Here is a 14454-nt window from a genome sequence, read left to right on the forward strand (position 1 = left end):
CACCTTCAGGAGTGTGAAGGAAGCAGGAGTCTGGATAGAGGGAGAGTTGGTTGAGGTTTAGTTTCAATGAGGCCTCAGCTGAGTTTGTGGGCAGATCCAAGAGAGGGTGGCTCTTCAGAGTTATCCTGGGTTGAGGGGAGACACCCAGGACTCTAACCCCTACCTCAACCAATCACTGGACACAGGTTTCTGCAGGAAAGGGACATATCCTTAAGTGAGAAGGCATTCTTCAGCTTACTCAGTTCTGGAAGAGGGTTTGACAGCTCAGAGACACCAGCTCATAATTTTTCTAGAAACTGGGAGAATAAATCCTGAAATCTCACTGGGGATGTTCAGTCATTTAAGATGCCAAGACTCCTGCATGCTTGTGTCTCTTGGTCTTTCGTTATGATCACAAGATGGCAACTCCAACTCTAGGTGTCCAGTTAACAAGAGAGAAGGGGGTGGTAGGGATAATCACGGTTCCCTTTATCAGACAAGTTGAAGTCCTTCCCTAGATTTAGCTTTTTAATTCTTACAGTTTAGAATAGGCGTGAAGGCCAGGGAGACTGACAAGTTATTCTCCCTCTAAATGACACAGGAATATATTGATTAACAGATTAATTTTCTGAGGCTGGTAATATTGTTGCCTGATGAGGTTTACTAATAAAGGGAAAGAAGAAATTGATGCCTTGTAAGCAAAACACCAGTATTTCCCACAGGCTATTTTATTCTTTATTATTATTATTAAATTTATTGGGGTGACATTGGTTAATAAGATCATATAGATTTCAAGTGCAGATTTCTATGATATGTGATCTGTATATTGCATTGTGTGCCCACCACCCAAAGTCAAATCATCTTTCGTCACCACATATCTGATCCCCTTTACCCTTTACTATGTCCCCAGCCTCCCTCCCTCTGGTAACCACCATACTCTTTTTTTTTTTTTAGAATAAAGTTTTTATATTTAGAATTAGCCAGCTGGACTCAGTTTAGACGATCCCAATTTTGTTGGCAATGTCCAAAGCATCATAGTCTGGAGCCAGTCGAAAATATGCCTTCTTCTCTCCATCAGGCCTAACCAGGGTGTTGACCTTGGCCACATCAATGTCATAGAGCTTCCTCACAGCCTGTTTGATCTGGTGCTTGTTGGCCTGGACAACCACAATGAACACAAGTGTATAGTTGTTTTCTGTCTTCTTCATGGCTGACTCAGTAGTCAGAGGGAACTCGATGATAGCATAGTGGTCAAGCTTGTTTCTCTTCGGAGCGCTCTTGCGAGGATATTTAGGCTGCCTTCGGAGCCGCAGTGTCTTGGGCCTCCGGAAGGTAGGTGACGTGCGGATCTTCTTTTTTGTGTGGCTGTGGATGCCTTTTAGCACTGCTTTCTTTGCCTTCAATGCCTTTGCCTTGGCTTTGGCTTTGGGAGGGGCAGGAGCTTCCTTCTTCGCTTTGGGCACCATCTTCGTGGAAAGCTAACCACCATACTCTTATCTGTGTCTATGAGTTTTGGTGTTATATCCCACATGTGAGTGAAGTTATATGGTTCTTAGCTTTTCTGTCTGACTTATTTTGCTTAGCACAATATTCTCAAGGTCCATCCATGTTGTTGCAAATGGCTGTATTTCATCTTTTATTATGACTGGGTAGTATTTCATTGTATATACGTACCACAACCTCTTTATCCAATCACTTATCAAAGGACACTTGGGTTATGTTCATGTCTTGGCATCCATGAGTAGTGCTGCAATGAACAAAGCGGTGCATATATCTTTGTGAATAAATGTTTTCAAGTTGTTCATGTACATACCCAGAAGAAGGGTTGCTGGTCTCATGGTAACCCTATTCTTAGTTTTCTGAGGAACCGCTATACTGTTCTCTATAGTGGCTGCACCAGTCTACATTCCCACCAGCAGTGAAAGAAGGTTTCTTTTTCTCCACAACCTCTCCAGCACTGGTTATCACCTGTCTTGTTGATAATTGCCATTCTAACAGCTGTGAGGTGGTCTCTCGTAGTAATTTTGATTTAGATTTTTCTAATAGCAAGCGAGATTTGATTCTTAATTTGTAATCTTATTGATTACTAAACAGCATATGCTTTATAGCCATACACAGACCACAGGGGCATTTGAGTAAGGAGGGGAGGTTTGGAGGAGATCAAGTAATACCCCTTCAACTGGCGCTGATCTCAACCCAGTCCCTCCGAATCTGCAGAATAGGCTAGAAGATGAAGAATAAAGTGGAGATGAAAATAGAACAAGGGTAACACATTGATTTCATGAGAATTCCAAACTTAGAAGCAATAGACAAGCAAAAGAAGGAAGGAATCTGGTTCTATCTAATGAGAACTAAACTCTGTTTTCATTTACGTTGGTATCCGTTTGCACCATCAAAAACATTCAGCTTCTTATTAGCTGTTGCTCAATGCTGATGTTTACTGGCATTGAGATCGGACAACAGGACCATCTGCGGTACGTTATCTTAGTAAGTCTTGCAAATGGGGTTGCAGAGTCCTGGTAATCTAGGACTGGAGCATCTTTAGTAATTATCTAATGCAAACTCACCCTTTTACATACAGAAAACTAAGATCAAGAAGGGACAAGTTGCCCCAAATAAATGTAGGTATGAGTGTTTAAAAAACCCTTTGCTTTCTTTTTCTATTAAGCAACAGTTTGAACGGTCTTGGACTTTTCTGTGGGCAAACTGGAGCAGAGTAATTGTCACACACACAAAAAATTGAAACGCTTCATTTGCATTTAGGGAAAAGAAATAGAGATAGCTCAAGTAATTATTATGAGATTGAATTCTCCTTCACAAGCCAAACAAATCAAACGTTAGAAGTACCACCTTTTTATGACAAAATAATTATTTAAAAATAATACTTGATGATTGTTACTTTATTCACAGAACAATTAACATGGTTTTGAATCAGCAAAATACAACAGATATTTTATCAAGCATCTATTTAACTTGGTGATTTCCCAACAGTCCAAATCTAAACATAGATTTCAATGCAAAAGTTTGTTTAATGGGAAAACCTATCCAAAGAGAAACATTTGTTTCATGTGTAGTTGGGAAATATCGATCTGCTATTAGGTTGGTACAGAAAGCCAAGAGTTTTGCAAAAATTTCCACTGGCTGGTTGTTGCATGTGATCCAAATGAAGGAACTATTTGGAAAAAAATCAATGGCATAGGTTAATCACTTTTAAAAATGCTACTTTGGCAAAAATTTACATGGGGATTGGGTAGTTCAAAAAGTGAGTAACATTTTTCCGTTATTGGATGTGTTACATTTAGGAGTATAAATAGAGGTTTAGCATGAGTGGGTTGGCACAGGTGAATAGTATAATCTAAACAACAAAATCATTTGCTATAGTGATGATTGTCAGATGGGCTCTTAAGATGTGTGATGTTTTTCTAGACACATTTTTAGCTTACATTAACTAGCAAACTATCCAAATTACTACTTTGTTTCTTTATTGATTGTTTTTAAAAGATGTATTCATTCTGATTAAAGTTTACATCCTAAAAGTTATGTTTAAGAGGGGACTTTGGTGAGATTGTTGGTTAAACTTCCTCCATTTACAAAGAAATGAAGGCACATAGGGTAAATGACTTTGTCAAGATCACAGGCTAGTTAGTGACAAGCTTCCATATTTTTTACTGAATTGCATTAGTCTTTGAAGAGAGACAGGAGGCTCCCTTGGTCTCTACTGTCTAATCATAGCCTACAAAATTAGACTATTCTCTTGAACCAACATGGATTTTTATTTTTTAGGCCAAGGAAGTATATGAGAGACAGACTAAGGCACAACTATTAAAAATTAACATATAAGAGAGGAAACAGAAATGTTATAAAATATAGAGGCTTAATATACTTATTGGAGGAGCAAATAACATATATCAATAGACCTTAGGACTGAACTATCAATACATGAAACTTTTTAGAAGATCAAGTTCATATTGCCCATTTTGAATTATCAAGGCATTTCAGTGTATGTATATTACATATTATGTATACCTAAAATCTTCGGGAAAGAAAGTCTGCAGAAGAGAGTTAAAATATGAATAGGACAAATTTTGCATAAAATCTGTAACACTTGAAAACAAAATACAATTCAGTGGTATGCAAACATTTCTTGGGATTTCTGATAGAAAATAATGTATCAGTATAATTAAAACCAGTGCATTGTATAGCATATAATTGAGTTATATTTCATTAAACTTAATTCCAATATTCTGGCTCTTAGAAATTCAAATTTTGCTACTTCTTTCTAACTCCAGTTAGAGGTGGGTTGATGATAACAGTAATTAACTATTAATTCAAGTGAACATTTTTTTTTCTCTTTCCATTTATAACTAGAATGTGTTTTCAGTCATAAAGTCATTGTAGACATGTTCTATTGCTATGGCTTAGGTATTTTCAGTATAAAATATTTGTGGTATGTGTTGCTTATCAGTCATTGTTTTATGGTGAAATATAATGTAGGCTCTAGGCAAACTTGACAAGTAGGAAACATTAGCATCAAAATTATTTTAATGCAATATTTCATGATTTTTATCTAACTGATAAGTAAAACTTCATATAGCCATGGATTACAAAAAATGTTCCTTAAATTAATAGAGAACTAGAAAGATTAATTTATTCTAATTTTCCTGCCTCCTTCCCTTCTTCTAATTAAACAAAAGTTGGCATGATTCATTTTCTTATGAGATAAAATTCAAACACATAATCTTTCAATTGTTGTAAATGCTAATAATTATAAATTAAAATTGTGCCCTCAGACCTTAAAACTGAGGTTTGCAGAGTTGAGAAAAGCAGTGTTTGGAAGGATTCTCCTACTTGATCATAAATCTCTAACTAGACAACAAATAATATTGTTGTGGACATATAAGTACTCATAAATATCATTTGTTCCTTAGAGTAATCTAGAAATATGCACTCTTTTACTTATCATTTTCTTCATTATAAAACAATTAGTTCAAAACACTCTCATACCATTATTTGCTTTTTTCTGTTAAATCCCCCTTCCCTGGTCATGTCTTCCATAGTGACAAGCAGGATCAGAATGGAGAAAAGGGGAGCTGTTTCTTGTCTGTTACATTCTTTATGATTGGTCTCTACTATTAGTCACATAAGACACAACCATCTCAAATGCCCACCCGCACCATTAAGATAAATCCTTTAATGTTAGAACAGTTACAAGTTAATTCTCCAATATTAGAGTTAAAACCTTGAGATTGTTTTAATCAAGGGTTACTCATGGAAACTGATGTTACAGAAGACTTGAAGGGTAGTGGGTAGTCCCAGAGCAACACAACCATGTGACAAACACAGTGCCAGCATCAAAGCAGGCCAAGGTGTTAGATGGCTGCCATTTGGTATATAGCTTCCAGGTTCTCTGTATATACCACCCAAAGGAAAGTAGGGCAATCAAAAATTACAAAGGCAATGAAAAAAAAAAGCTGAATTAGTGTACCCTTTAATTTAATCATTGACATGTCTGAAACAATTTATTTAAAAAGGACAACTAAGGTAAATATATTTCCATTGGAGACCTTAAGACTGATTTGTCAAAATTACTGTGTATAAGAATAACTATATAGACTCTGTGTTTATACATTATATTTTGTGATATTCAGGTAAATTATCCATCTTTGATCTTATAGTAACTATTTTGAGGATTACTCTGTTTATATTTCCTTGGAGAGATAAAGGACTTGGAAATGGCTCTACTATGAAGCTTTAGCCATGGAATAAAAGCCAGGTGAATGACTTATTCCATATAAATAGGTGATCTGGCAATTTTCTATAAGCAACTTAGACTCAAACATGGATGTACGGAATAATTTATTAAACACTCTGGCATATTTATGCCCTATGCTTTCTATTTCTGTAGCCCTGGTAACATTCAGATGCTACTGAATGCTGCTATTGAATTAACATGGCCAAAACAGGGTAAAACGACTATGACACACCCCTAAAATGGAACTAATAAAATATCTATGTATTAACAGAACTTAATAGCAATTTAATTTCCTGTTTTTTCTTGCTTTTTTACTCATACTTATTCTTAAATCCTCCTTTAAAAACCTCACAAGTTGATAAAAGATAAAATTAAATATTTAAAGAAAAAACAATGAACGAAAGCAGTACAAATCCTAAACTATACACTGTAGAATAAACGAAATGTTAAAATATCTAAAGAAAAATAACATTGCTATGCAAATCAGAGCAACGGTTAAGTAGCACCCGCTAACTGCCACGGCGCACACACTGTTTGTGCTGCTTTCACCAGGGAAACCTCATATGAGTTGCTCATTTATTCCAAAGCCATGCAATTTCTGGCAAGGTAGGGAAGTCAGGGTATCAGTCCCTGGGAGATGAGTCCTGATCTCATGACTGTGAGGCTTCTAAGCTGTAAGGTTTCAGAAGAGCCCGCCTTCTTCAATAGTCATTTAAGAGGACAGAAACTTTGTTCCATTTGTGCATTGCCAGCCTGGCCCCTAGCATGGTCAGGACCAGGGGCCACACCTTTCAGACAAGCTGAATTGATGGTCTTAATCACAGCGCCGAATTGGTTTACACCGAGCTTTGTGGAATGTTAGCCTTTGGTCTGACCGGCCAAAGGAAAGGACTCAGTTAAGGACAAAGCAAACTTTATCCATCAAACCGAATAACCATTATTCCACATGAATATGGAAATTATCAATTACTTGTGATATTTCAGATAAATGATGTTCCTGTTTTGTCTCTGTCTCTTATATCACTTCACTTTAATAATGTGGCTATTTATTGCTATCTGGTTTATATTTCTGGAAGGTACTATTACTCAAATATGAGATTCTTTTTCTTTACCAGATTATAAAAATGAGGAAATAGCCATTTTGACTAATTTATTTAAAGGTAAGTTTTGCTTAAGAAAATGTTTGAATTGTCGCAAATTTGGCTTAAAATGAAAATTCTCCTAAAGGAGTTTCATTAGTCTGTTCGTACCTGCTTCAGATTCCAGGTATTTTCTTCTTTCCCCCTTTAAATGCCCAGTATGACTCCACTGTTCTGCCTCTCACGAAGCTAGATGTGGCCCAATAGAACGTAGATATTCATCCTTGGTCCACAAGAATCCACCCCGCCCCCTCAATTCCCTCCCTTTTCACAGGCTGACTAATCAGATGTCAATGCATGGCGTGTTCTCAGGATTTGTGAAGTATGTGTTGAAGTTGCTAGAATTTCCTTCAACCTAGAGCCTGAATCACCCTGGTGCAGACCCTCACCCTCGACTGCCAAGGTAAGTTGAAATCAGCAAAACATAAATTGCTGTCAAGGTAAAATTACCGCTGTTTTTGTTTATCTGGTATGGCAGCTGAGATTACCTGAAATACCACTTAGAACACCTTGATAAAGTATAGAATTAACGCTATCATTTAAAATTAATTAAAATATTTTCAAGTTACAGACTTAAGGGGACAAGTCTCTATTAACGAGTCAATCTTTTCAGATCACTAATGGCATTTTATACTTTCTTACGGCTCACAAACTAGGAACGATTTTAACATGTTTAAAGGATTGCTTAAAAAATAAAGAAAAAAAATCATAGAAAATGTATCACAGAGACAGTTATGTACCCCACAAAATCTATCTGGTCGTTTATAGAAAAAGTTTGCTAAAGTGTTTGTTATATATATAGCTGGTGCTTAATTTAAACTCAATGGACTATTAGGAAGAGTTTACTGATAGTGGGTTTAGGGGAACCATGAATTAAAAGGTGTATGGACTGATAGGTGCTTTTGTTATTATAAAAATAAAATTTATGAACCTAAACTTCTCAAATAGGTTGTGGTTATTTCTGTTTGGGTTACACGACTAGATAGTGGATAATTCATTATATATTATATTCAATTTTAGTCAAAAGAAGCACCCATTTCCCATCATATTCTATTTTTTGGCAGGGACAATAGGCCAGGTAGGAAATAGAAGTTTGAGTGAAATAAGGAAGTACTAAAATTGATGAATATGAATTTCAACATTTCTAGAGGCAATAACATTTTTTAATGGGCATTGTAAAGTTATCAATAAAAGCAAATATTTAAATCATTAAACAGCAGAGAATAGAAACAAGATGGTGGAAGAGTAAGTGGAAGCTACACTAACTTCCTCCCAGAACTAGTCTGGATTTACAATGTAATTTTGGAGAAATCATCTGGAATAACCAACCGAACACCAGCTGGAGAGAAGTCTTATAACCACGGAGAGACAGAAAAGGCCGCTACATCACAACGTGACCGGTAGGGAGTGCAGAGACACGGAAGGGCTGGCTGGGCTCCCACGGGTGGCAGCTGAAGGGACTGAAAAACAGCTCAACAGCCGGGGGTTCCCCCTGAGAGGGGCAGGGTCTAAACCCCCAGCTGAACTTCCCAGCCTACAGCAACAGAGTGGAAAGTAAAATAGTACCCAGCTGTGAAAAGCGAAAAGCCACAGGGTTTCTTGCTAGCCAGAGAGAAACAGCTGGAGAAAAAGAGCTCTTAAGCAGATCACATACAAAAATATTTTGGCCCCCACTTACCCTGGGCTCGAGTGGAGGGAAGGCAGAGAGTACTAGAGACACTTGGGGAGAGTTTGGTGTGGTGGCTTTGAGGGAAGAACTGGGGGAGCAGCCGACTGGGTCCCAGTGCTGACTCATCCCCAGTACTGCAGGAAGACCATTCACTCCCCTCCAAGTGGCATCAGCAAAAGCCCAGCCTACAGGAATTAAGCTGCCACCCACCATCAAGCCTGACGGCTAATCACAGATTGAATAGATTAACAACTAAAGGAGACAGACAAAGGCAGTAGATCCCTGGAAGTCTCCAACAGGCTGCCTCGGCCCAGACTGGTACACAATCTGACGCCACCAGGGGCAGATCCAGGAAGTGCAAATCATTCTAAGAAGCACCAACAAACAATAGGAGTCACAAAAATGGGGAGAGAGAGAAACAACCTCCCATTGAAAGGAAAGATAGAATCCCCAGCGAGAGTGCTAAATGAAATAGAGGGGAGCAAACTATCAGATATGGAATTGAAAGCATGTATTATGGAGAAGCTCAATGAGCTCAGCGGAAACTACAAAGAACTCCAGAAAAACTACAAGGAACTCCAGAAAAACTACAAGGAACTTACTGAGAATTACACCAGCATGAAAAAGGACATAGAAGCTATCAATAAGATCCAGGAGGAAATGAAGAATACAATCTCTGAATTGAAGAACACAGTAGAAGGAATTAAAAACAGGCTAGAGGAAGCAGAAAATCGGATCAGCGAGCTGGAGGACAATGTAGACAAAAACTCCCAGACAGTGCAACAAAATGAAAAAAGACTGAACAAGACTGAAGAGGCTCTAAGACAGCTGCAGGACAACATGAAACGTAATAATGTCCGTATCATAGGAATTCCAGAAGGAGAAGAAGAAGAGCAAGGGATAGAAAACCTCTTTGAAAAACTAATGACAGAAAACTTCCCTAACATGAGGAGAGAAAGAATCATGCAAGTCCAGGAAGCACAAAGGGTCCCAATGAAGATGAACCCCAACAGGCCCACCTCAAGACACATCATAATTAAAATGGCAACATTCAAAGACAAAGAGAGAATCCTAAAAGCGGCAAGAGAGAAACAACTAATAACATACAAGGGAGCTCTAATAAGGCTATCATCAGATTTCTCAGCAGAAACACTAAAAGCAAGAAGGGAATGGCAAAAAATATTATAAGCAATGAAAAACAAAGGCCTACAACCAAGAATACTCTACCCAGCAAGACTCTCATTCAAAATGGAAGGTGACACCTTTCATATGGATCAGGGTTTCCAAGATCTCAAAATTGTAAACCAACAGGCTTTCTTAACGTAGCGGTACAGAATCATCTCAATACTCTGTGTGTAGGGCTTACACAAGAGGTCTAATTCAGAGAGGCTGGTTTGATGAGGACCACCGTTGAAGATAAGCTACCACAACCTGCTAGCATACATTTAGTTAGTAACATATTTTCTTAGCTATTTCTGTAGTGTGAATTTCAGGTAATATCCTTTGTATATAACCTAACAACTCAAAGGTTGTAGATTTAGTTAACTCTTCTACTTATGTACAGCCCAGTGCTTTTTCTGAAGTATTTAGAAGTAAATTACAGAAGATGTAATATCATAGCTTTGTATCTTACTAAGTTATATATTTTATATATTATTACAAACTGTAAAACTGTAACACAAAACCAGCATAAAAATATTTGAAACAAATAACAAATGAATTTATATATAACTCTACATGAATTTCAAAGATAAACACTAAGACCCAAACAAAAATAACATAAAAACTGAGAGAATTAATTTAAAACGTTCAAGAGTCTATGTGAACATAAAAAGGTACAAAAATCCTAATTTTTAAGTAATGTTATATTTATAAAAATCAAAACAAACCAACTGACAAAAAAGACAAGCAAATATTTCTAAAGCAAAATTCTGGACTTAGCCTTGCACTACCAAGGGTTTCTTCAGGTGTTTGCCCTTAAGCAATCTGTGTAAAATAGACACAGTGTGTCACTAAAGGAATTCTTCCTAAGTGTATAATTGATCTCTATTGAAATAAATACAAGAGAGTTGTATAGATAAACAAGTTAACATAATTGATGGATATCGTATTTGCAGAAGTGAGATTTGGTACAAAATGTAACTAAATTCATTTCTTGATTATTTAAAGATGATTATTTGATTGTGAATTAGTCTGCCTGGGACCTTGCTCACCCCTCTACCCTTTAGCCCTTGCCTGCTGTTCATATTCTCAGTGGTCTGTTTATTTATGCTTTTTCTTCCATTCTTTGGACACATACATCAGACATTGCCAAACATGAGTCATAACTCTCCAACAAAGACTTCCTTGAGTATGTTGGTCTATCGTCAGCTCTCCCTTCTTCTTGCTCTAATAACTGTCAGATGTATCAACTACTTGGAATTATTGGTCATCTTGCACTGTTGTTTTACTGTTATTTTACCACTGATATTTTCTCGTTGAAATTCTTCATACCTGTATTACTAGAGACCAAGCCTTATATCTGTCATGTCTCTCATATTTCAAATAATAAATGCATATTTTAAGGCTGTAATATTCATTTAATTAAACAGAATGGAATCTAAGTTTTGTATTTTCTCTTTTCTGTTACTCCAATTTTGATAGATTTTCACTAATTTCTCAATTAGAAGTCAATAATAGAAAAAGTCATTTGTAAAATAATATGAATGTGTAGTGTAATACTCTGATCTTCAAAGTTTCAGATACTAGAGATTGTACACATACACACACAAGCCATATTGCAGGTTCTTTACACTGAAAAACAGTGAAGTGCTCTGTGCATCACCTAATCAAACTGTACATTGTGTTCATTTTAAGTGATGTTCTACAAAAAGTGCTGTGTTTAGATGCTCATCAAAATAATGACACCTACTAATAGTTTTTAAGAACTCAATTCCACTTGGCATCGCTATATCATTCAGCTCCACAAACTTCATGAGTTTCGAGGTTGAACCGGAGAGAGCACTTATCTAGACCTAACAGGAGGCTCTGGGAGTGCAGGGAGTGTGTCTGAGCATTGCTGTATCTTTGCAGTTAGCAGGAACGTTATTGAATGGGTACCCTAGCAAATTTCAGGAGCCAACACCAGTTACATTCACAGGTCTGCTTGGATATGTGTACACAACACGAAATCATTTTCTCTACAATTGTCATACATTTTGACTGTCATTATAACTCAACAAAGTTGTTAGTTCAATGAATAAAATCTATCTGAACAAATAACCTTCATTCTAATTACTTATTTAAAAGATTTCTATAGAAAGGACTTCAAACAATACTTTATCTTCGAATGAAAAAAGAAACACTTCACCAAAACCCAAATATTCTTATTAGCAATAAAGTGTGCTTGTTAAAAATATAAGGAGTTGAAGCAAAAATAGTGGAGATGCCAAATGAAGCAGAAAACACTTATAAGGCAAATATACAGCCATGTTTTCTCCTACAATTGTTTTAAACAAGTAGTTACAGTTTGGAGCAGAACAACGTCAAACCTACACAATCATTAATGAGGTGCCATGATGGTTTCATGAACCTACTAGCAACTAATAAGGTCAAGAAAGAACAGTTTTTGGCAAAGACTCAAGGTCTGAGTTTTAGTGATGCGATTGTTGTGTACCTTACCTTCGGGCCATGTAAATAGAAACACCCAATAAAAACAAAACTTAGTTCACACGAAGCCAGAAAATTAACATTATTAAATGCAGTTTTACTCTTAGTATAGAAAATTATTGCTTGCTGTTGTACCACTAACCTCCATTGGAAACCTACCATTTGTTATTCACCAGTAACCTGTACTGAACTCAATTTTCATCCTGGAAGGAAAGAACTGCACTGTGAACTAGCAGGTCTCTTTGGTTGCTGAGGGCAGTCAGAAGTCTTTGATCAGGTGTGCCCACTGTGTGTGTGTGTGTGTGTGTGTGTGTGCACATGCATATTTGACTTAGACTTTCAAAATAATTCTTTCGAGGTGGGAATTTGGATTTTGGAGGAATACAGTATTTTTGAATATATGTTTAACTATGTTTTAGATAAATTTATAGAGCAAGGCATCTTCAAAATGTTGACTTCTTTTATTTTTTTTGGTTCTTTTCTCCTCTCTCTCCCACCATATTTTTCTGCAATTCAGGGTATTTTAACCTTTCAATTTGATCTTATTTTCTTTTCAATGGATAGTGTGGTACAGGTAAGCCATAAATTGCATTATTGCACATGAATTACTTTTTTTTAAAGAGCATGGTAGGAACTAGCTATTGCAATAATTATTATTTATCCTAATTGATCCCAGCTGAGCTTGGAAGGGAGCCTGGCCTGAGAGTCTTCAAAGACTCGCCAAGAGACTGTCAGATTTGATAACTCACACCACTCTGAACTTGGCTCAGGGAGGTCAGTTGCAGAGTGAACACTAAGCTCTCCCCGATATCCAAGCCTGCTGAAAAATGCAGATATACTGCCAGCTGACTTGCAAGCCACTAGATTTTCAATGTTGTTTTAAGAGGCTCATGTGTTCTTGGAACTGGGTATGGGCTGCTTAACAATGAGAAGACATACGAAGCTACAGAGCAGATGTGACTGTCCTGTTTGCTGGGAGGCATCTGCATTTGTTAAAACGTGGTTTCTGCCTTGGCCTAAAAATTTGGGATAACCTGGGGATGTTAAAAACTTTAAATTATGCTTCTTTGCTTGAATAACTGAATGCATCCATGAATTTTTGTTTAATTGTTTTATGTTATATTCATCTTTTTGTTCATAAAATTTCTCATGTACAGATTATACAAATGCTGTTGTTCTACATTATCGAAGCTCCGGGTGAATGATCTTTTCAGTTAATTTATTACAGTAAGTTGTAAGCGCCATGAAGAAAAGAAAACATTTGTGTCTTCACTTTTATGGGTTCTTTGCCTAGCACAATCCCTGGATGCGTGATGAACTCTCAAGAAATATGTATTTGTTGGACAAATGAACAAATAAACAAATAATTGTGTGAATGAAGAAACTGAGTAATCTACTTGAAGGCTTTTTTTCCGAGTTCAGTAAATGTCATCCAAGTAACAGATCTTCCTAATGCAGTGGTTCAGAGTCCTTCAATCCCTGTACAATCAAGATCTCTCCAAATTATTTGTTAACCTTGACTGAAATCATCTTTGTTTCCTCTCATCCTACAGCTTTGAATGTTAAAAAATGTGGTCCTTCCCAAGCTTCACCTCTCCCATGTCCATACACCTAGTAATCTTGCTTTTTAAAATCTTAATCCCAACTCCTACTACATTTTGTCCTCCAAATATGAAGCCTACTTCTGATTTAACTTCCCTTCACAGTGAGGCAGGAAGCCAAAAGCAGCCATGTCATTGGCTGCATGGAGCCTCCAAGGGCACCGATACTCAGGACACACCGCTATGATGACATTGACAACTTTTTGTAACATCCACTATCTGACTTTACTATATCTGCTCTCAAAGCTGCAGTTGTTGATTAAAAAAAAAAACATGCTGATCATCTATACTTAAGGTTAATGTTATTCTCATCATTCCTCATTACTTTTAAAATCATTATGTTCCTTTCAACAGGTGCTTTCAAATGATGTTTCAACTAACTGCCAACTCCCCTATTCCCAAGGAAGCAAATTTCCTCCATCTTCAAAAATAGCGAAATCATATGACAAGAATTATTTTACCTCCATTGATCCATTTTATAAACATATGTTGAGGCGCTTGCTATGGGCCAGGTACTAGAGCTAGAGTAATATTAAGCCAGGATTCATCTATCACAAAGCTCATTTCTGGAACGAGAAACACAAAAACAGTGATTTTGATTTAGTGGAAGCTTACACTATGGTTCTTCTTTCTCTCCTTCCTATTTCTTCTTTTTTATTTAGCTTC

At 36.8% G+C, this 14454-nt stretch overlaps 1 pseudogene; it reads right to left on the reverse strand.

Annotated features, from left to right (window-relative positions):
• Positions 1–974: 974 nt before the first annotated feature.
• On the reverse strand, positions 975–1445 carry LOC150020686 (large ribosomal subunit protein uL23 pseudogene; annotated as a pseudogene).
• Positions 1446–14454: the final 13009 nt, after the last annotated feature.

Source organism: Furipterus horrens, unplaced genomic scaffold (assembly GCF_987537825.1).
Source record: "Furipterus horrens unplaced genomic scaffold, mFurHor1.1.pri manual_scaffold_1, whole genome shotgun sequence".
Taxonomy (NCBI): domain Eukaryota; kingdom Metazoa; phylum Chordata; class Mammalia; order Chiroptera; family Furipteridae; genus Furipterus; species Furipterus horrens.